At 40.4% G+C, this 22,968-nt stretch overlaps 1 protein-coding gene and 1 long non-coding RNA gene across 4 annotated transcripts in view; one reads left to right on the forward strand and one right to left on the reverse strand.

The window, feature by feature from the left end:
* MGMT (O-6-methylguanine-DNA methyltransferase) overlaps nucleotides 1-22,968 on the forward strand; it is a 311,488-nt gene that overhangs the window by 126,144 nt on the left and 162,376 nt on the right. The window lies entirely within an intron of this gene.
* LOC142160208 (uncharacterized) lies at nucleotides 14,458-17,488 on the reverse strand. The gene is made up of 3 exons (XR_012693097.1): nucleotides 17,383-17,488; nucleotides 16,476-16,515; nucleotides 14,458-15,588 (listed from the first exon to the last, which is right to left on the reverse strand). It is a non-coding gene; the product is annotated as an uncharacterized LOC142160208 (long non-coding RNA).

Raw genomic sequence — 22,968 nt, forward strand, 5'->3', positions numbered from 1 at the left:
GGTCTTTGTGGGGTTTTGGATCATCGGTTCTCTTAAATATTTTTTGTAGGCATTCCTAAATTCTATAATTATTTCTGCTCCTTTAATGCATGGGATTTCTTTTAAGTTTCAGTAAGCATAACAAGTAATAACAAATAAAAAGTAGACCACTGTGAAAAATATGCTAACTGATGTTAAGTGGCATACATAAATACCAAAATTATACTTTGTTAAAAAAACAAAAACACAAACGCAACCATAAGGATCTTTAAAGCTCACATTCCAATATAATTGTAGTGTCACAAGGATGGGATCCTACAATTATTCTGCTTTTGCACAGTCTTTGTACTCTTCACTCTACACATATAGAAACACTGGTGAATTACTCAGAAAGTAAAGTGTAAGTCACTACTACTCACATATTATAAGCTCAATACTCTATGGAACCTATACAATATTTTTTGTATTATCATCATCTTCACCATTTATTTATATAGCGCCACTAATTCTGCAGCGCTGTACAGAGAACTCGCTCACATCAGTCCCTGCCCCATTGGAGCTTACAGTCTAAATTCACAGACACACACATACACACACTAGGGTCAATTTGATAGCAGCCAATTAACCTACCAGTATGTTTGTTTGTTTTTTATTTCTTACTATAAGAAGCAGCTTACCCTATTTTTTTATTTTTTTTAATAAAGTATATTTTTATTGATTTTAAGTATATACGGTACATTAAATACGGTACATCAGATTTTGCAAAATATGCCAAGGTCAGACTAGTTTATAAATACATCACTTATACGTTCTACATAAGGTCTCAATAACAAGTATTATTATTGTATACAACAATAGATTATAAATATTAATAAAAAATGTAAATAAAATGATAAACTATATTAAGTATATCTGTGATAATAATAAATTGAAAGATAATTTATTGAAGTGTAATTTCAATTAATGTACTTTTATTTAAACATATTTATGTGTTTAAAATAATAGAATATAATGGTGTTTATTTAAGGCCTGATTCATTTTTAACCAATTTTTTTTGGTAATTTGTTTCAGAGTCTCTGCTGATATATGTATGTCGTACGTATGACCCTATATTTATGGCTTATTTTTATATGTACCATATATTTTACCAACAGTTTTATTTCAGTATATGCTCAAAAAATGTAACTGAGACCATTAACTGCAGTTTAAAAAAACGGGGGAAAGTGTCCATTGCATATTTAATATATTCAACTGTAGAAAATGATTCCTCTAATTATCAGCGCCCACAGAATGATGCAAATAAATGTGGCAATAATCTTTTTAAATAGTTTTGAGCCTTTAGATTATTTAATATTTCTCGGTATTTATGAGAAACATAAACCTGTCACCTTGAAAAGAGACGTTTTCTGTGCAGTTTATGAGATGATAGACCGGGCCAATTAAAGAGTATTATACTCTTTAGTAAAGGAAGCCGGTGAGCATTTTATGCCGCCATCGTGATTAGTGAAATGGCACCAAGACTGACTTCAGCAATGAGAACTGTTCCCAAAACTAATAATTAAACTTCGTCAATTAGAAATGTGAGACTTCTGCAAACAAACATTCCGATATCACTGACCTTTTAAACTTATGACTTAGGGCTGTTAAAGAGTCTGTATCTAGCACTTAGCACTTGTCACCTAGCAGTGAATTTAAGAATAAACTTGTGAAAGGGGGGGGGGCTCTTACCGAAGGTTTCCTCTCAGCCTTATGATTTCATCCGGAAGAGACCTCTAAAAATAAACACCCTTCACGTTAGACTTTTTTACAATGCTTCATACTTTAGCTCCTGTATATCTGCCACATTTCTACCAGGAGTTATTGCTGTTATATATTTTACAGACACTTTACTGTCATCTAAGTGGTTTATTTTATTCCCCTGGCTTTGAGAAAACTACAAAAAGAATTTTGTAATCCGAATGTGATTGTGAACTGAGAGTAATGTTTTGAAGGAAAAAAAATAGCTAAACGTAAATTGTATTATGGCAATATTGTGTTTATGAAGACTTTAATATTGTGCCAGGAGTTGGCATTAGTTTTTCAAAGTTATAAAAAGAAGGTACCTTTTATGGTGACTTGTGCTGTGCTTTAGTTCTTAATATTCCTGATGTTACAGCACTTTAATCAAAAGTTTACTTAAAAGACCTCAAAACTTAAAGTATATGTTGCCTTATATAAAAGAGCCAATAACAATAGATATATATGTGTATATACAGATGTCTGTGTGTATGTGTGTGTGTGTATATATGTATGTATGTGTATATATATATATATATATATATATATATATATACACACACATAATGTGTGCATATGTATGTATGTGTGTATATATTCCAACACACACACACTATATGGTCGAAAGTATTCAGATGCTTGGCCATTACACCAACAGGGACTGTAATGACATTGTTTTCAAGTACATATACTTTAATGTGGAGTTGGAGCAGCTTTTGTACCTTCCACTCTACTTGGAAGGCTTTCCACAAGATGTTGGAGTGTTTCTGTTGGACTTTGTGCCCATTCATTCTGTAGAGCATTTGTGAGGTCAGGCACTGATGTAGGACGAGAAGGCCTGGATCGCAATCTTCGTTCCAGTTCATCCCAAAGGTGTTCGATGAAGTTGAGGTCAGGGCTCTGTGTTGGCCAGTCAAGTTCTTTCACACCAAACTCATCAAACCATGTCTTTGTAGTCCTTGCTTTGTGCACTGGGGCACAATCATGTTGGAATAGAAAAGGATCTTCTCCAAACTGTTGCCACAAAAGTGGAAGCATAGCATTGTCCAAAATGGCTTGGTATGCTGAAGCATTAATATTGCTCTTCACTAGAGATAAGGGGCCTAGCCCCATCCCTGAGTAACAGCCCCATACCATTATCTCTCCTCCACCAAACTTCACAGTTGGCATAATGCAATAAGGCAAGTAATGTTCTCCCAGCATCCACCAAACTCACCCATCTGACTGCCAAACAGAGAAGTGTGATTTTTCACTCCACAGAACACGTTTCCACTGCTCCACAGTCCAGTGTCATTGTGCTTTACACCACTCCGTCTGACGCCTGGCATTGGTCTTGGTGATGTGGGGCTTACATACAGGTGCTCGGCCATGGACACCCAATCTACTGAGCTCCTGCTGCGCAGTTTTTGTGCTTACATTAATGCCAGTGGAAATTCTGAACTCTTCAGCTATGGAATCAGCAGAGCGTTGGCGACTTTTAAGCACCATGCGCCTTAGCAGTCGTTGACTTTGCTCTGTGATTTTAAGTGAACTTCTGTTTTGTGTCTGAGTTGCTGTTCGTAAACGCTTCCACATTCTAATAATAAAACTTACAGGGACCGTGCAATATCCAGCAAGAATGAAATTTCTAGAACCGTCTTATTGCAAAGGTGGCATCCTATCAGAGTACCACACTTGAAGTCACTGAGTTCTTCAGAACGACCCAGTTTCTATCTCAAATGTTTGCAAATGGAGACTGCATAGCTAGGTGCTTGATTTTATACACCTCATGGCAACGGGTCTGATTGATTCGCCTCAATTCAATAATTAACAGGTGCGGCCAAATACTTTTGTCCATATAGTGTGTGTGTGGATTGGAACAATATCCTTGAACGACATTTTTAGTCCGGTTTAAGAATCAAATGAAATACAATGTGCTTTGCAATGATATTCGTTAATTGTTGCAGTGTACACAATAATGCAATATTGGGCCCGGTGGTCGTTTATCATTTGATTGGCCTGATAATCAACCGAAGACCCTGTAGTGTGTACCTACCCTTAGACATTGTCATATTGGTGTAGCTGGTGCTGAGACTACTTTACTGAATAAGTTTATTAGACAAATCAGATTATTATAATGAAATCATTTAACAATTTAATGATAAACCACTTACAAGTGTCTTCCGAGTTCAGTTTGAATCGAAAAAAACCTGCTTTTGTATTATCTGATGCAATTTTGAAAGGAAGTGAGTTCTATCTAAGGAATCTATCATCAATACATTTATATCTATGAGATTCCACACACTTTCTGCAGACTGGATGGGGGATGTCTTGGTCAACAAGTGTATGTGTGTGTGTGTATGTATATATATATATATATATATATATATATATATATATATGTATATATGTGTATGTATGTATATATATTAGAGATGAGCGCACTCGGATTTTTGAAATCCGAGCCCACCCGAACGTTGCCGATCCGAGTCGGATCCGAGACAGATCCGGGTATTGGCGCCAAATTCAAATCTGAAACTGAGGTTCTGACTCATAATCCCGTTGTCGGATCTCGCGATACTCGGATCCTATAAATTCCCCGCTAGTCGCCGCCATCTTCACTCGGGCATTGATCAGGGTAGAGGGAGAGTGTGTTAGGTGGTCCTCTGTCCTGCTATATCTCGTGCTGTTCAGTTCAGTTCAGTGCTGAGCTGTGCTCAGTCCAGTGGTGCTGTGTCCTGTGCTCTGTCCTTCTGAGGTCAGTGGTGCTGCTGGGTCCTGTGCTGTGTCCTGTTCAGTCCAGTGGTGCTGTGTCCTGTGCTCTGTGCTTCTAAGGGCATAGTTATTTCGCCAATATTCCCCTGTGTTTAAAAAAATAAAAAAAAGTTATTTAAAAAAATACCAAAAACTAATTTAATTTTTTTTTAATTACCACAAAATTTGCACAACCAATCCTGCAGTATAAGCCCATTGGTGCTGCAATATTACCAAGTTCACACATTCAGCAGTAAAAATCCAGTGGTACTGCAATATTACAAAGTTCACACATTCTGCAGTATCAGTCCAGTGGTGCTGTGTCCTGTGCTCTGTCCTGCTGAGTTCCGTAATGCTGCTGGGTCCTGTGCTGTGTCCTGTTCAGTCCAGTGGTGCTGTGTCCTGTGCTCTGTGCTTCTAAGGGCATAGTTATTTCCCCATTATTCCCAAGTTTTTTTAAAAAAAAAAAAAAGTTATAAAAAATATTAAAATAAAAAATTAAAAAAAAAAAGTAATTATAACCAAATTTGCAAAACCAATCCAGCAGTATAAGTCCATTGGTACTGCAATATTATCAAGTTCACACATTCTGCAGTATCTTGTGCTACATATAATGGAGACCAAAAATTTGGAGGATAAAGTAGGGAAAGATCAAGACCCACTTCCTCCTAATGCTGAAGCTGCTGCCACTAGTCATGACATAGACGATGAAATGCCATCAACGTCGTCTTCCAAGCCCGATGCCCAATCTCGTAGTACCGAGCATGTAAAATCCAAAAAGCCCAAGTTAAGAAAAAGTAGCAAAAAGAGAAACTTAAAATCATCTGAGGAGAAACGTAAAGTTGCCAATATGCCATTTACGACACGGAGTGGCAAGGAACGGCTTAGGCCCTGGCCCGTGTTCATGACTAGTGGTTCAGCTTCACCCACGGATCTTATCCCTCCTCCTCCTCCCCCCCCCTACAAAAAATTGAAGAGAGTTATGCTGTCAGCAACAAAACAGCAAACAACTCTGCCTTCTAAAAAGAAATTATCACAAATCCTCAAGGCGAGTCCAAGGGTGTTGGTGGTTGTCAAGCCTGACCTTCCCATCACTGTACGGGAAGAGGTGGCTCGGGAGGAGCCTATTGATGATGTAGCTGGCGCTGTGGAGGAACTTGATGATGAGGATGGTGATGTGGTTATTGTAAATGAGGCACCAGGGGGGAAACAGCTGATGTCCATGGGATGAAAAAGCCCATCGTAATGCCTGGTCAGAAGACCAAAAAATGCACCTCTTCGGTCTGGAGTTATTTTTATCCAAATCCAGACAACCAATGTATGGCCATATGTAGCTTATGTAAAGCTCAAATAAGCAGGGGTAAGGATCTTGCCCACCTAGGAACATCCTCCCTTATACGTCACCTGAATAACCTTCATAGTTCAGTGGTTAGTTCAGGAACTGGGGCTAGGACCCTCATCGGTACAGGGACACCTAAATCCCGTGGTCCAGTTGGATACACACCAGCAACACCCTCCTCATCAACTTCCTCCACAATCTCCATCAGATTCAGTCCTGCAGCCCAAGTCGGCAGCCAGACTGAGTCCTCCTCAATACGGGATTCATCCGAGGAATCCTGCAGCGGTACGCCTACTACTGCCACTGCTGCTGTTGCTGCTGTTAGTCGGTCATCTTCCCAGAGGGGAAGTCGTAAGACCGCTAAGTCTTTCACAAAACAATTGACCGTCCAACAGTCGTTTGCCATGACCACAAAATACGATAGTAGTCACCCTATTGCAAAGCGTATAACTGCGGCTGTAACTGCAATGTTGGTGTTAGACGTGCGCCCGGTGTCCGCCATCAGTGGAGTGGGATTTAGAGGGTTGATGGAGGTATTGTGTCCCCGGTACCAAATCCCGTCGAGATTCCACTTCACTAGGCAGGCGATACCAAAAATGTACAGAGAAGTACGATCAAGTGTCCTCAGTGCTCTAAAAAATGCGGTTGTACCCACTGTCCACTTAACCACGGACATGTGGACAAGTGGTTCTGGGCAAACGAAGGACTATATGACTGTGACAGCCCACTGGGTAGATGCATCCCCTTCCGCAGCAACAGCTACAGCTGCATCAGTAGCAGCATCTACAAAATGGCTGCTCGTGCAATGGCAGGCAACATTGTGTATTACAGGCTTTAATAAGAGGCACAACGCTGACAACATATTAGAGAAACTGAGGGAAATTATCTCCCAGTGGCTTACCCCACTTAGACTCTCATGGGGATTTGTGGTGTCAGACAATGCCAGTAACATTGTGCGGGCATTAAATATGGGCAATTTCCAGCACGTCCCATGTTTTGCCCACACCATTAATTTGGTGGTGCAGCATTACCTCAAGAGTGACAGGGGTGTGCAGGAGATGCTTGCGGTGGCGCGCAAAATTGCTGGACACTTTCGGCATTCAGCCAGTGCCTACCGCAGACTAGAGGCACATCAAAAAAGCATGAACCTGCCCTGCCATCACCTCAAACAAGAGGTTGTGACGCGCTGGAACTCCACCCTCTATATGCTGCAGAGGATGGAGGAGCAGCAAAAGGCCATTCAGGCCTCCACAGCCACCTACGACATAGGCAAAGGAGTGGGGATGCGCCTCAGTCAAGCGCAGTGGAGACTGATTTCCGTGTTGTGCAAGGTTCTGCAGCCATTTGAACTTGCCACACGAGAAGTCAGTTCCGACACTGCCAGCTTGAGTCAGGTCATTCCCCTGATCAGGCTGTTGCAGAAGCAGCTGGAGAAAGTGAGGGAGGAGCTGGTAAGCCATTGCGATTACACCAAGCATGTAGCTCTTGTGGATGTAGCCCTTCGTACGCTTTGCCAGGATCCGAGGGTGGTCACTCTTTTAAAGTCAGAGGAATACATTCTGGCCACCGTGCTCGATCCTCGGTTTAAAGCGTATGTTGTGTCTCTGTTTCCGGCGGACACAAGTCTACAGCGGTGCAAAGACCTGCTGGTCAGGAGATTGTCCTCTGAAGAGGACCGTGACATGCCAACAGCTCCACCCTCATTTTCTTCCACATCTATGGCTGCGAGGAAAAAGCTCAGTTTTCCCAAAAGAGGCACTGGCGGGGATGCTGATAACATCTGGTCCGGACTGAAGGACCTGCCAACCATTGCAGACATGTCTACTCTCGCTGCATTGGATGCTGTCACAATAGAAAAAATTGTGGATGATTACTTTGCTGACACCATCCAAGTAGACATGTCAGACAGTCCATATTGTTACTGGCAGGAAAAAAAGGCAGTTTGGAAGCCCCTGTACAAACTGGCTCTATTTTACCTGAGTTGTCCCCCCTCCAGTGTGTACTCGGAAAGAGTTTTTAGTGCAGCGGGGAACCTGGTCAGTGAGCGGCGAAGGAGGTTGCTTCCTCATAACGTTGAAAAAATGATGTTTATAAAAATGAATAATCAATTCCTCAATGAAGTACAGCACTGCCCTCCAGATAGTACAGAGGGACCTGTGGTTGTGGAGTCCAGCGGGGACGAATTGATAATGTGTGATGAGGAGGAAGTACACACTGTAGGGGGAGAGGAATCAGAGGATGAGGACGACATCTTGCCTCAGTAGAGCCTGTTTAGTCTGTACAGGGAGAGATGAATAGCTTTTTTGGTATGGGGGCCCAAACAAACCAATCATTTCAGCCAAAGTTGTTTGGTAGGCCCTGTCGCTGAAATGATTGGTTTGTTAAAGTGTGCATGTCCTATTTCAACAACATAAGGGTGGGTGTGAGGGCCCAAGGACAATTCCATCTTGGAACTTTTTTTTTTGCATTATATGACCAATCAACAGTCGTTTCCCATGTTCAAAAAGTAAAACCAAATTTAAACAAATTCAAGAAATTAAACCAAAAGTAAAATGCCCTGTCATAATTTAAAACAAGAGGTATTGATGTGCTCTAAAACTACTGTATTGTTGTTTATATTTTATAAACACTACACTTGAAAGCTTGAGTCTTTCAATGAAAAAGTAACTGTCCATTACACGAATATTTGCAACAGGGACAATTTTAGGGTTAAGAAAGTCAACTAATAACACTTCGACGCTGTCTGTCTTTATAAACACTACACTTGGAAGTTGGAGGAGGTATTGTGGCCCCGGCACCAAATTTACTACCGGGGCCACTCCACTGTGCAGTCCATATTTAGGTGTATCAGATATTAAACAACGGTGACAGTTGATGCCCAATTTTTTAATTATATTCTTAGCGCTGTAAAAAATTGTGTTCCGGGCACACCACACTACGCAGTCCATACCCTTTTTTGGTGGAATTCTGAGCCGTGGAGGGTCTTTTAATTATATTGTGGCCTCGGTACCAAATTGTGTACCGGGGCCACCACACTACGCAGTCAAGATAGATAGATGCGTATCATAGAGATAAAGTACATTCAGTGGTGTGGGGCAAATTGAAAAATATTCAAAATGCACTGACATTATCAAAAACAAGAGGTTTTCACACGCTGAAACTCCAACATGTATATGATGGAGAGGATGGAGGAGCAGCCGTATGTGCAGTGTAATGCAGACCTGTTGAAGGTTTTTTTATATATTTTATTGTGGTGCCCAGTGCCCACTACTCTACGCAGTCTAGATACTATTTTTGGGTGTAATTCTGACCTGTTGAAGGTTTTCTATATATTATATTGTGGTGGCCAGTGGCCAATCCTCTATGCAGTCCAGATACTATTTTTGGGTGTAATTCAGACCTGTTGAAGGTTTTCTATATATTTTTTATTGTGGTGCCCAATGCCCACTACTCTACGCAGTCCAGATACTTTTTTTGGGTGTAAATCTGACCTGTTGAAGGTTTTCTATATATTATATTGTGGTGGCCAGTGGCCAGTCCTCTATGCAGTCCAGATACTATTTTTGGGTGTAATTCAGACCTGTTGAAGGTTTTCTATATATTTTTTATTGTGGTGCCCAGTGCCCACTACTCTACGCAGTCCAGATACTTTTTTTGGGTGTAATTCTGACCTGTTGAAGGTTTTCTATATATTATATTGTGGTGGCCAGTGGCCAGTCCTCTATGCAGTCCAGATACTATTTTTGGGTGTAATTCAGACCTGTTGAAGGTTTTCTATATATTTCTTATTGTGGTGCCCAGTGCCCACTACTCTACGCAGTCCAGATACTATTTTTGGGTGTAATTCTGACCTGTTGAAGGTTTTCTATATATTATATTGTGGTGGCCAGTCCTCTATGCAGTCCAGATACTTGTTTGGTGGAATTCAGACCAGTTGAGGGTGTATTTATTTTATTGTGGCCCCGGTATCAAATTGGGTACCGGGGCCACCCCACTACGCAGTCCAGATACTTGTTTGGTGGAATTCAGACCAGTTGAGGGTTTTATTATTATATTGTGGGGACCACTCTATACCACACTACCACTCTATACCACTCTATTTAATACATTAATTCTATTTAATACTTTAATTCTATTACTAATTCCCATAAAGAGGAACTGCAGCTTCTATTTAATACTTTAATTCTATTAGTAGTTACCATAAAGAGGAACAAAATAAACCAATTTTACCAAAAGTATAATATGACTTACAAACACTACACTTGAAAGATGGTGCCTTTAAATGAAAAAGTCAGTCTTCATTGCACGACTATGTGCAACAGGGACAGTTTTTTTGGTTTACAAAGTCAACCAATAACGCTTCGACCCTGTCTGTCTTTAACATACTTGATGGGATCTCAATGACGAATGGTCTGTACCATGTTTGGAGGAGGTATTGTGGCCCCGGTACCAAATTGGGTACCGGGGCCACTCCACTATGCAGTCCAGATAGAGGTGTATCAGATATTAAACAACGTTGACTGTTGCTGCAAAAATTTTAAATCATATTGTGGGGAACACTACACTACGCAGTCCAGGTACATTATTGGTGTGAATCATACAAGTTCAGGGTTTTTAATTTATATTGTGGTGACCCACTCCTCTACGCAGTCCAGGTACATTATTCGGTGCGATTCATACCAGTTGATGGTTTTCTTATTATATATATTGTGGTGACCCACTCCTCTACGCAGTCCAGGTACATTATTCGTGCGAATCATACAAGTTCAGGGTTTTTAATTTATATTGTGGTGACCCACTCCTCTACGCAGTCCAGGTACATTATTGGTGCGAATCATACAAGTTCAGGGTTTTTAATTTATATTGTGGTGACCCACTCCTCTACGCAGTCCAGGTACATTATTGGTGCGAATCATACAAGTTGATGGTTTTCTTATATATATTGTGGTGACCCACTCCTCTACGCAGTCCAGGTACATTATTGGTGCGAGTCATACAAGTTGATGGTTTTCTTATTATATATATTGTGGTGACCCACTCCTCTACGCAGTCCAGGTACATTATTGGTGCGAATCATACAAGTTGATGGTTTTCTTATTATATATATTGTGGTGACCCACTCCTCTACGCAGTCCAGGTACATTATTGGTGCGAATCATACAAGTTCAGGGTTTTTAATTTATATTGTGGTGACCCACTCCTCTACGCAGTCCAGGTACATTATTCGGTGCGATTCATACCAGTTGATGGTTTTCTTATTATATATATTGTGGTGACCCACTCCTCTACGCAGTCCAGGTACATTATTGGTGCGAATCATACAAGTTCAGGGTTTATAATTTATATTGTGGTGACCCACTCCTCTACGCAGTCCAGGTACATTATTCGGTGCGATTCATACCAGTTGATGGTTTTCTTATTATATATATTGTGGTGACCCACTCCTCTACGCAGTCCAGGTACATTATTGGTGCGAATCATACAAGTTCAGGGTTTTTAATTTATATCGTGGTGACCCACTCCTCTACGCAGTCCAGGTACATGTTTTGGTGCGAATAAGACCAGTTGATGGTTTTCTTATTATATTGTGGGGACCACTCCACTACGCAGTCCAGAAAGATAGCTCGTTGCAACGTTTTGGACTAAGAACTATATTGTGAGGTGTTCAGAATACACGGTAAATTAGTGGAAATGCTTGTTATTGAATGTTATTGAGGTCAATAATAGCGTAGGAGTGAAAATAAGCCCAAAAAATTGATTTTTTAACTTTTTATGCTTTTTTAAAAAAAAATCCGAATCCAAAACCTTAAATCCGAACCAAAACCTTTCGGCAGGTGTTTTGCGAAACAAATCCGAACCCAAAACATCGAGAAAATCCGGATCCAGAACACAAAACACGAGACCTCAAAAGTCGCCCGTGCACATCCCTAATATATATATATATATATATATATATATATATATATATATATATATATATATATATATATATATATATATATATGTGTATATATAGTATGACTGCACTTTAGATCAGATCCATACCTTACCATCCACATAATCATCATCATCAGCTATTTATATATTGCCACTAATTCTGCAGAGCTGTACAGAGATGTCACTGACAACAGTCTGTGCCCTATTGTGCTTACAGTCTAAATTCCCTAACATACACACATACAGTCTGGGAGAGACTAAGTCAATTTGTTAGCAGCCAATTAACCTACTGGGATGTTTTTTGGAGTGTGGGAGGAAGCCGGAGCACCCGAAGGAAACCCACGCAAAACACAGGGAGAACATACAAACTCCAAACAGGTAATGCCATAATCATCTTCCCACAACTATAAAACCATAAAAAAATTGTGAAGCCAATGGGAAATTGCACGGTGGTGCCGAGAATTGACATAACGCCAAGGACAGGGGTGTTTACAAGATCTACTGATACGCCTCAGTTGAGCTGCTGGACCCAGTAAGGTCACCTGTCACTGCTGTTGCTGTCTCTGATCTTCTTTGATGAGCTTTGGCAGCAGTTGGTGATGTACATGAGGAATAAGTGTCCTTGCTCTGTGTCCAGCAGTTAGCATCATACTAAAGAAAAACACCAGCTACTCCAAGCTTGCAGATTGCCACAAGGGACGCCGTGCAGCAGAATTGTAACCAGAAGAGGAAGGAGGTTCTGCTAAGTTAAATGCTGAAGGACAATTATGGTTGCCAGCAGCTGACTGTTTTAAGATTTGTATAATGTCTCTGCCTTCCGTTGTCTCTCCTCGTTCCAATCGTGCTGCACATAAAGTCAAGTCTACAATGGCTGCTTTAATATTGATGGCTGGTAAAGCTTCTGCCTTACAGTGGCCACACTTTCCCCACCAGCAGCCGCAATTCCTATTCCCCTACCTTATGTATTGTGGGCTCCACACACCTCTTAGACTGTAAGCTTATTTGTGCAGGGTCATCTTTACCTTCTGTGATAGTATGTGATTTGTTTGACAATCTCTGCATTGTACAGCTCTGTGTAATATGTCGGCGCTTATTCCTCTATTCTCCAACGCATAGGTTTACAGGCCTTTAAACACTTTTAATAGTGAGTTCAATTACATATATATCTTTTCTCTAATCGTTGGCATGTTTAGGAAATGTGGACTATTAAACGCAGAATCAGTACTGTATGCTGGAATGAATTGTATATAAATCCTGTTGGTCTTCTCACTCCGTCTACTTAAGGCACGTATGGTTGTATGGGGCCAAACAGAGGTCGTGAAACCCTTACAATGGGTAAATATAAGTCTGTATTATCCACTCGATGGAACTTGTAGGATAATAAGCCCATCTCTCCGTTTTTGCCATTACCGGATATTGTCATTATGACGGACAACTCTTCTGCCCATAGGAAAAGTATTGAGTGAAGAATGAAACACAGTTTGGAAGACTACCCTTTGCTCTATTATTACTGTAACATAAATGAGATTGGTCCTGACCAGTGCACTTTTTGTGTGGTGGTTTTGTGTTCACCCTGTGTCTAAAAACGTAGTGTTGGGATATGTGGCTGCTGACAAGACGTGTGTGTGTGTGTTAGAGAATTTAGACTGCAAGTTGCAATGGGGCAGGGACTGAGGCATACTTGTATCTTGGGATATTGGCCTACTCTATGTAATGTCCGGGAAACTCCAGAAGTTCAAGAGTAGGCCAACCTCCCAGACCCTGCCTTTCCTTCTTCTGTTATCACACTTGCTTAATCAAGTATGAACTCATGTGAATGACCAAACATTCTATGGAAACATGCTGACATATGTGTTTTATATATTGAAAATAAAGAGAAGATGGGCCCAATAGATGATATATATCAGCACACGAGTGGTAAACCACAGATGACGGTAGTATGTGGCTGCATACCTGAAATCATAAGTTCTAATTAAGCTGCTCTGTAATCCTGTAGTTGATGGATCTCACTTGCTGTTGAATGGCGACGTATGTCAAATTTCGCAGTCTTAATCCTCTTTCCTAGGTGTCAGCCGCTTCCTCTGCACTCTGGTGTCTGGTTATGGCAGCTCCAAAATCTGAGGCTGTAACTTAACAAAAAGGAAGTGACCCCATACTCGTGCTAATATACGTCACCATCTGGGCGACTGTTTTCTTATATTTATATGGAGAGTTAAGACATGGCAGATGACAGGTGCGTAAATAAATTTCCGGAACGTTCAAAGGAGTGATTATATTATTTTTGTGTTTTGGAATTTTTTGCCAATTGTCCCTGCTGTATATTTTGATTTGGAAGTTTTTGCTAATTTATCTGGATTATATTTCACATTGTTTACATTACCTTAGCGCCTAATTGCCTCACCCTGCCTTATGTGTGGTGTGTTTGTATGTGTGTGTATATATATATATATATATATATATAGAGAGAGAGAGAGAGAGAGAGAGAGAGAGAGAGAGAGATATAGATATATTATGTATGCATGCATTTACTGGGGCATGTTCCAGGCTATGTGGTCTCATTGCTTGGTCCCATATCTGTGATATATACAGGTATGGAAACAAGACGTCTTTAATGGCCAATAAAATACAAAAATCAAGACCTGCTCAGCAAAAAAAAATAAAAAAATCCTTTATTGATTTATCTGCTGGCTCTTTTTCTGCATTTAGTGTGTTTGGTAACATAGCACATATCTGTACAGCTACAGGAAGGCGCAAATGACATTCACACCTTTTAATAGCTGTCATTAACAGTTCATTTGTTATTCTGCAGGAGAATCAGCAGCACTTCATCAGGAGAAAAAAATGCACAGGGTAAAACAGGCAAATCACAACACATTCAGCATGGCACAGGTCTGACTTGGCACCTTCTGCCTCTAATATTTAAAAAGTCCCTTAGAAAATGAATGTTTAAACCTGGACCCTTGGAGAGTTTCTTCAACCTCTACTACTAACATCTAGCCATGGCCTTGCCCGGTCTTGCATATCAGTTCTTTTAATCCACAGCATCACTCCTTCCTTCTGTTAATAATGTAGCAGCACATTTCTCTTGGTGTTGTGTCACCTTATGCTTAGTACCCTGCATAGTAGACTTCTGCTAAATTTATACCCTTTTTGTATTATTAAGATATCTATGTATCAAAACGCAAAATCCCGGAGATAGGACCCTATACATCAATGGGTCACCGTACCACAGTAATACTTATTTAATGTTTACTTCTATGTATTACTTTTTATGCAGAGGTGAGTTATAGAGAGAGTGAATATTTGTATTGTAAATAGGCATCTTATTAGTGTTTGCTTTCTGCATTGTTGCAGCGTTAGAAAATAGTAGTGGTTTTTTTTTTTTCCATCTGAATGCATGTTCTGATTGGCAGTATTGATGCTTAATGCATAGCCATCTGGATGTCTGGATTATGTGAAGTGTGCCTTACTCCAGATTTGATCTATGTGAGATTTTCTTGATGCAGAGATCAATCATCTCAGGTTTACATTTAGATTTTTAATTGCTGAAAGTAATCTTGAACACATGCTGTTTCCTGAGTGCGCTACAGATGCGAGCAAGGTCCTGCCGCAAGTTGCCTTGGCATGTTAGGATGAATTTGTATATTAATTTGATGCTAAAGTTTGTGTTTTTGTCATTTATTTGCTTATCTGAAACTATATAAAAAATAATATTAGAACACTAGTGAAAAATGTTAAGTATTGCTCATTTTTCAGTGTCCGTTATGTTGGAATTGAAATTAATAATTTTACTACCTGCTAATGTAATTGTTTCGGTTGTAATTCTGAATAAAATAAAATAAAACAGTCTGTCATTATGGATAGAATGACCACATAACAAGTTATTGACATCTGAGCTTATACCCGGCAAAACCTGAAATTATAAGCTTGAACGTTTCATGCATCTTAAATGTACACTGATTTAACAGCTATGTAAGTATACTGTATGTCACTAAATGAAGATAATATCCTTACTATTATTGCACACTGTACTCACTACACCAGGGATGCTTACTCATTCGCTGATTTGATTTCTCCAAGCTCATGACTGGAGTAAAAGACCAATGTCACAGCATAATGCAGTACACTGAGTACAAATGATTTATTTAATTGAGTTGGTCAGTCAGCAATTGTGACAGCTGGTGTCCGATTAATTTGCTTTAAAATTAGGACTTACTGGTCAATATGGAACTGCTGGCAACCCTATTGTCTAAGAATCTGCTGCATCATCCCAACTGTTCCGAATTAAGCGGGACAGTCCCTGTTCTGATCGGTGGGAAAGTTGGGTGGTATTCTGTTCTCCGCTGCTATGCATGGCCATGAAGGGGTTTAGAGGGGAGAACGGGGCAGGCTAGCGCCTCAAAATGTATAACAATTATAACAGTCTATAATTATTAATCTATAGCAATTAGCTTTTTTCCGCCTAGTGCAAGTTAGGCAGTGAAAGCAAGCTTCTGATTGTTGCAAATTCTGCACCTAAATATAATCTTAATAAACGAGTACTAGGGCTGCCATTAGGGAAACTTTGGGCCCTGTTGCAGTAAGTTTTTGAGACCTCCCAAACTCCCTCCTCCATCCCCTGATTTTGCTGTGTTAAGCACTGGAAAAAGCATGTGCTGCCTTAAGAGGAGCCTATTTGGTCTCAGCCTGTCCACCTTAGGAAAACACTGACCTTACCAGCAGCTTCTGTTCTGGCACCGGCAGCTTCCAGTCTAGGATGGAAACACAGATCATTTACTGGGAGTGATAAGGAGGTACGTAGCTGAAATGGGGTATCTACACCCCACTCTGAATGCTAATACCTCAAGTATGCTCTAGCCTGGGATGTGGGAGCTACAGTGATTCACCTCAGTAACCATTCCTGCATGAACAACCAACTCACCCGATGTAAGGGGGCAACCAAGAGCACAAGAAACACGGAACGGGAGACACTCCCCATGACACAATGACTCACATGCCATCTTTTCTTGTGCAAAATTATCTCCAACACAATGGTGTAATGTACTACTCTGACTAGGGACTAACTGTAACACCCACAATGTTGTTAAGTTAGGCAGGCAACGGAAAGCAAAACTAGTGCAATGTAAGCAAGCAAGGAGTGGGATGCAAGTGGGCCATTACTACTTCTGTAAACAATTATCAACCGTGTACAACATAAAAGTGGGAAAACCACTGGAACTATTTAAAATGGATTTTGGTGAAAAAAGTAGGGAAGGACGCTACCCAGTATGTTGGGACTAGGTAGGCCACGACCAGCTCTCCCTGGTGTCTAGTGGATCTCCTGTGGTGGAGACCTGAGGGAGAGCAAGGGTAAGGCACAGCGCTAAAGACAGAGGAAGATTGCTGTCTAGTACTGCCTAACTGCTGACCAAGGGCCTAGTGCCCATATTACTGGCGACCACTGACCTGGCGCACCAAACTACTGGTACACATGGGCCTAGAGATCAAACTACTGGTGTTTGAGCCTAGCACCTACTGGTGCCCATGGGCTTTACCTAGTTCTAGTAGCTTTAGTCGTCAGCAGTGGGGAACCGTGATAGCTATAATGCTTCCCCCCTGCTGTCTTCTCTTGGACTCACTATCTCTTCATTGAACCTTGACCTCTTTGGTGTTGAGCCTGGCGGCTATTGTCTTGACCCAACGTCTTCTGACTTGACCAGACGACTCCACTCTTCCACCAGCATCTTCTCTTCCAGACGCCTTGTAGGTCTCTCTCCACTGATGGGAAAAAAAACACAATAAAGAGAGCCAGTCACTTTGGCTATATCAAATAAAAATGAAAAATTAAACAGATGTGGCAGGATACACTCAGATTCCTGATAACCATAAAAAAAACATTTATTTAACATAAAGTCAATAAAATAAATTATGTATATAACTATATCGTTATTATCTACAAACTTATTTAACATTGATATCACATATAAAATATGTACACAAATGTATTGGATGATGGGGTTCTCCAAGATGGTTAGAACAATAATTACCAGGTTATCAAATCTAATGTAAACATCACATATATATTGTATATACTATACATAATAATATCAAGTCCTATCTGGACATTGTTAGTAATTCAAATAGTACCTGGAGGGGTCTAGTGGCCGGCTCGCCCACCTCTCTAACTAAATCACTCGTTCTGTGATGGACTGTATGATATCCATGTGCCTGGAAATTCAAATATGCAGGATGAGTTGTCCAAACTGTAATTATAACTCCTTAAAACAAGCCTCTCTCCACTGATGGATTGACTTGCCCCACCTCTCCTAGAGTCCCAAATGAGTACAAATGTGTTTTATGTCCTTTACAGCTTACCTTTTGGTGTTCCCTTTTGTCCATTCTTATAACTTATTTATTGGCATGTCACTTATTTTGTTTTGAAGTTTGCAGACAAGAGGGCCAAGTTACTTTAGACCAGGCCTGTCCAACCTGCGGCCCTCCAGATGTTGTGAAACTACAAGTCCCAGCATGCCCTTCCAGCTATCAACAGGTTGTCTACTGGCAAAGCATGCTGGGGCTTGTAGTTTCACAACACCTGGAGGGCCGCACGTTGGACAGGCCTGCTTTAGACAATAATTCCTATGGCTCACAAAAAAAGGTTGTTTTTGTTGGCGATAAGGATTTTTCTTGCCTCTCTCTATATAATAAGGAGTTAACACTGGGATCATCAATGGTCTAAACCAGTGTTGTCCAACCTGCGGCCCGCGGGCCGCATGCAGCCCACGGCGCCTGCAAATGTGGCCCATAAAGAGTTTTGGTTGTGGCAAGGGGGCAGCACTGTTAATGGAAAAAAAAAATCCTGCAAAAAAAAGAAAAGAAAATACTTACATTGCGGTCACGTCAGCTGGTACTCCGGCTCCCTCCCTTGTCTCTTCCTCCGTGCGGTGCTCACAGTGAATGTCGCCCAACATCCATTGCGGAGCAAAGCACAGAGGAGTCACCCACGCAAGAAAAACAATCAGCAGCACAGAATTGGAGAAAAGAAGAGAAGAGGACAGGAGAACAAGCCGATTAAAAGGTAAGTTAAGGGGGATTTTTTTTATTATTTCAAGGGACGCTGACCAGTGAATAAAAGTCACCTGGTCCTGGAGCATCATGGATCTTCTCTCCATGCTACATACTTCTACTTGTAATACTAATGGGGCATTATATATTATTCTCTTTGGCCCATTATAAGTTGTTATCCCTTAACTAACATAGTGGTGTAATTAGCAAAACAGGTCACAATTTGGGGTCACAGTGGTGTATATGTCAGGTACCGCAGGCCTGGTCAGGGCACTCTGATATACAATGCCTGGCTTAAATGCACTTTATTGATATTGCATCGAAACAATACAAAAAGTGATTATAGTGTAATAACTAGAGAGGATTTTTTGAACAGGGCGATTGAAAGGTAAGTATAGGGGGATTTGAAAAAAAAGTGATTATTTATATATATATATATATATATATATATATATATATATATATATATATATATATATATATATATTATATATATATGATATCACTTTTTTTCTCATATATATATATATGTTAACTATGTTTTCTATGGTTTTTTGGATGATCAGCTATCGTTATTGTTAGTGTATCTTATGTGCAGCCCAAGCCAACTCGTCGTCTTCCAATGTGGCCCAGGTAAGCTAAAAGGTTGGACTCCCCTGGTCTAAACTAATAGTTTTATTTAAATAATATATCAGGTATACTTTATGATAGGCATATCCTTTAAAAAAAAAAAAGAAAAAAAAGATTCATTTTAGGTTTTATGGACCGTTACTTATATCAGTTGCAGATAATTAGAGGTCCTGGATCCAAATAGTAGGACATGCAGTACATCCATTCTGATGCTAGCTGCCATTTTTCGGATAGAAAGAAGATTTTCCATTGTTACTTTAGAACAGGTTTTCATAATGTCTCCCCAATATGTTTTGGCATCTGAATTACCCTGCTGTATTTACAATTTGTGGTTTGGGCATCTCCCTCTAATGCTGCATAAAGTTAATCATTGTTCCGTCATAAAAGCACAAACTCTGTAAACACATAACCTTATTGCATATTTCTATTTTCTGAATGTAAAACCTCATACAAAGAATTGCAACAAAAGTCCATGATCGGGAAATTGGAACTTCCCACACAATCCCCGTGAATCGTTAAAGTATTGAATAATGCAAAGAGGTGCACGTTAGTCATTTATTTCAGCACTAGTGTGGAAATTAGGTAGGAGGCCTTACAGGGGAGAAGGGAAATGAAGAAAGTTAGCAAGAAATAGAAAGTGAATTTTATTAATTTTTTGGCTGAATATACTGCAGCTGGCACTAGACGTAGCATATGGTGCTGTTACCAAGCCCAATAACTCATCTACCTGTTTAGTAGCCCTTATGAAACACTTCTTACTGGACTGTGTGGTGAAGTAAACGAAAACTTTATTATGTGTAATAACATTCTGACCAAGGTCTCCAGCATGTACAATTACTTCATTTTTATTATGCGTTATTAGCTGTTGGCATACAAAAGTTCTATAAAATGTTAGGAAGGAATGTGATAGTTGTGTTGGTGGGGAGAGCACTTCCTTGTTTATTTGGTCTTCTCTGCTCTGATAAAAGATCTATTTTTATATGAGAGAGTTGGGTAGATGGAATTACGCATAGGCAAAAAATATTCACTAAACAGTGATGCAGGGGTTGTCAGGTCATAGATAAAATTGCAAGAGAGGCGTTTTCTTTTTAATAGAGAAAGATTTGGTCAAGGATGAGGAATAGGCAGACGAGGCAGCTCAGGAGCAAGACGGTGAACGCAGGAGGCCGCATAATTCTGTGGGTTGTCTTTGCCTGTTGCCTTTACTCTCCAATCCCCTGATAGGAATTCTAAAGTCAACCCGTGATCAAAAGACGACCCCCAGGAGCAGAGCACTCATTAGGATGAACATCTTCATCTTAGATGTAAGTTTCTACTTTTATTATTCACTTGAACCAGGAAACTTGCTCATACCAGCATCTTTCTCCTTCTTTTCATGTTACTGGATACACCATTACCAGTCTTATCATTGCAGATATATATTGTCTGAGCCTAAAACATCATACTTGCAATTGCAACAAAAGTCCATGATTGGGAAATTATAACTTTTCCACCTATAGAAACATAGAATTGGACGGCAGATAAGAACCACTTGGGCCATCTAGGCTGCCCATTTTTTTTATTAACTTATGGTAACCTCAAACCCAATTCAATCCTTTATTCTTTGTAAGGATCACCTTATGTCTATTCTAAGCATGATTAAATTGCTTTACTGTATTAGCCTCTTCCACCTCTAATGGGAGGCTATTCCACTTATCCACTACCCTTTCTGTGAAGTAGTTTTTCCTCTGAACCTACTTCCCTTCAGTTTCAGTGCATCGTTTTCTAATACTTCTCTTCCTTTGAAGAATGTTTCCCTCCTGTACCTTGTTATAACCCTTGATATATTTGATTGTTTCTATCATGTCCCCAATTTCCCTTCTCTGCTCCAAGCTATACATATTTATATCTTTTAATCTTTCCGGGTAAGTTTTGTGATGTAGGCCATGCACCATTTTAGTTGCCCATCTTTGTACAGTCTCTAATGTATTTATATCCTTCTGGAGATATGGCCTCCAGAACTGAACACAGTATTCTAGATGAGGCCGTACCAATGACCTATACAGTGGTATTATTACTTCTTTATTTCTGCTACTGATTCCTCTCCCTATGTAACCAGCATCTGACTTGACTTTCTCATTGCTTTGTTACATTGTTTACCTGCCTTTAAGTTACCTGAAACAATGACTCCTAGATCCTCCTCTGTAGATTCCAACACAATTCGCTTCTCTAAAATTAAAGAGGGAAACCCCAAATTACTTTTAAGGACCAGCCTATTAAGAACTAACTGGTTTTCTCAACCACTACAAACATGACTATACCTATTCTGTATGTGCTGGTCACAACACTAACTTACTGGTTCACTTAGTAATTACCAGCATAACTATACCAACCCTTACCTCAATGTATTTTTACAATGAAAGTGTTTTCTATTCTCTCATGTTATGTTATTATCATAGGTATTAAAACAGTGGGGGTCAGCGGGCCCTTTCGACAGCCAGCTCACAGCCCCGGTCTGGCTTATTCTGTGCTTTATGACATAGAGCATAAAATAAGACTGGATAAGAGCAGACAGCTTCTGCATCATGTGACCTCCCCCCCTCCCCCCCACAATAGAAGGAAGTCATGCGGGGTGGGAGGAGGAGGGAGCGCAGTGTCTTTTGCGCCACATACTCTCCCTCCTTCCACTGCGTGCTCCGGCAGTGAACGCAAGTCATGTTCAGGCTGTAAACTAGTCACTGAGCGGCATGTGTTGAGGTGCATAAGGGAAGGTCTAGATGTCATGTGGGAGGTTGGGGGGGGAGAATGTTGGGAGGCTTGGGGGACATGTGGGTCTGAGGGCATATGGGGGATATTTTGTTTGAAGTGGGAGATCTGAGTGGCATGTGGTGGAATTTTGGAGCCAACAAGGGCATTTTGGGATACAGGTTGTGGGGGTGTTTTGGGTCTCTTCATTACTGAAATTAAGGCTGATGTGCGGCCCCTCTGAAGGTAGGATGGCCGAACATGCAGCTCTTGAAGTATATCAGGTTGTTCATCACTGTATTAAAACTTTTATATAACCGCTGTTAGGTTCTTTCTGAGCCTGACCTGTAAGATAGCGTATATACTTGCAAACAACTATGTACAAGTTGCCATACTATTAAAATGCAACCTTATTTTTCAGAACTACTCAATGTCTGAATTTGTGAACACTGTATGTAACATGTATACACTACTAACATATAAGAAATGTTTGACATATCCTTTGTTCTAAAACTTCTGTACCTTATACTAGAAATCCCACTGAGGTGCCGTAAGCTACAAACTTGCACGCAATCTAATCACTTTAGTCCACATTGGTCTGACATTGCTCACACACTGACCTAGTATTCATACAAGATTCTGTTTGCACCAAAGAAAACACATTTTTTAGCATAGGCAGCTGCCTTGGGCACAACACAGCTGGGCGATTCAGAGGCCGTATTGAACACAATCCGTTTTTCTTCTAAATGAAGATCTGTGTCTTCAGGGCTATGTCTGCATTTGACTGCCTCCAGCAGGGCAGGTTA

The sequence above is a fragment of the Mixophyes fleayi genome, chromosome 6 (genome assembly GCF_038048845.1).
Source record: "Mixophyes fleayi isolate aMixFle1 chromosome 6, aMixFle1.hap1, whole genome shotgun sequence".
Classification (NCBI taxonomy): Eukaryota; Metazoa; Chordata; class Amphibia; order Anura; family Limnodynastidae; genus Mixophyes; species Mixophyes fleayi.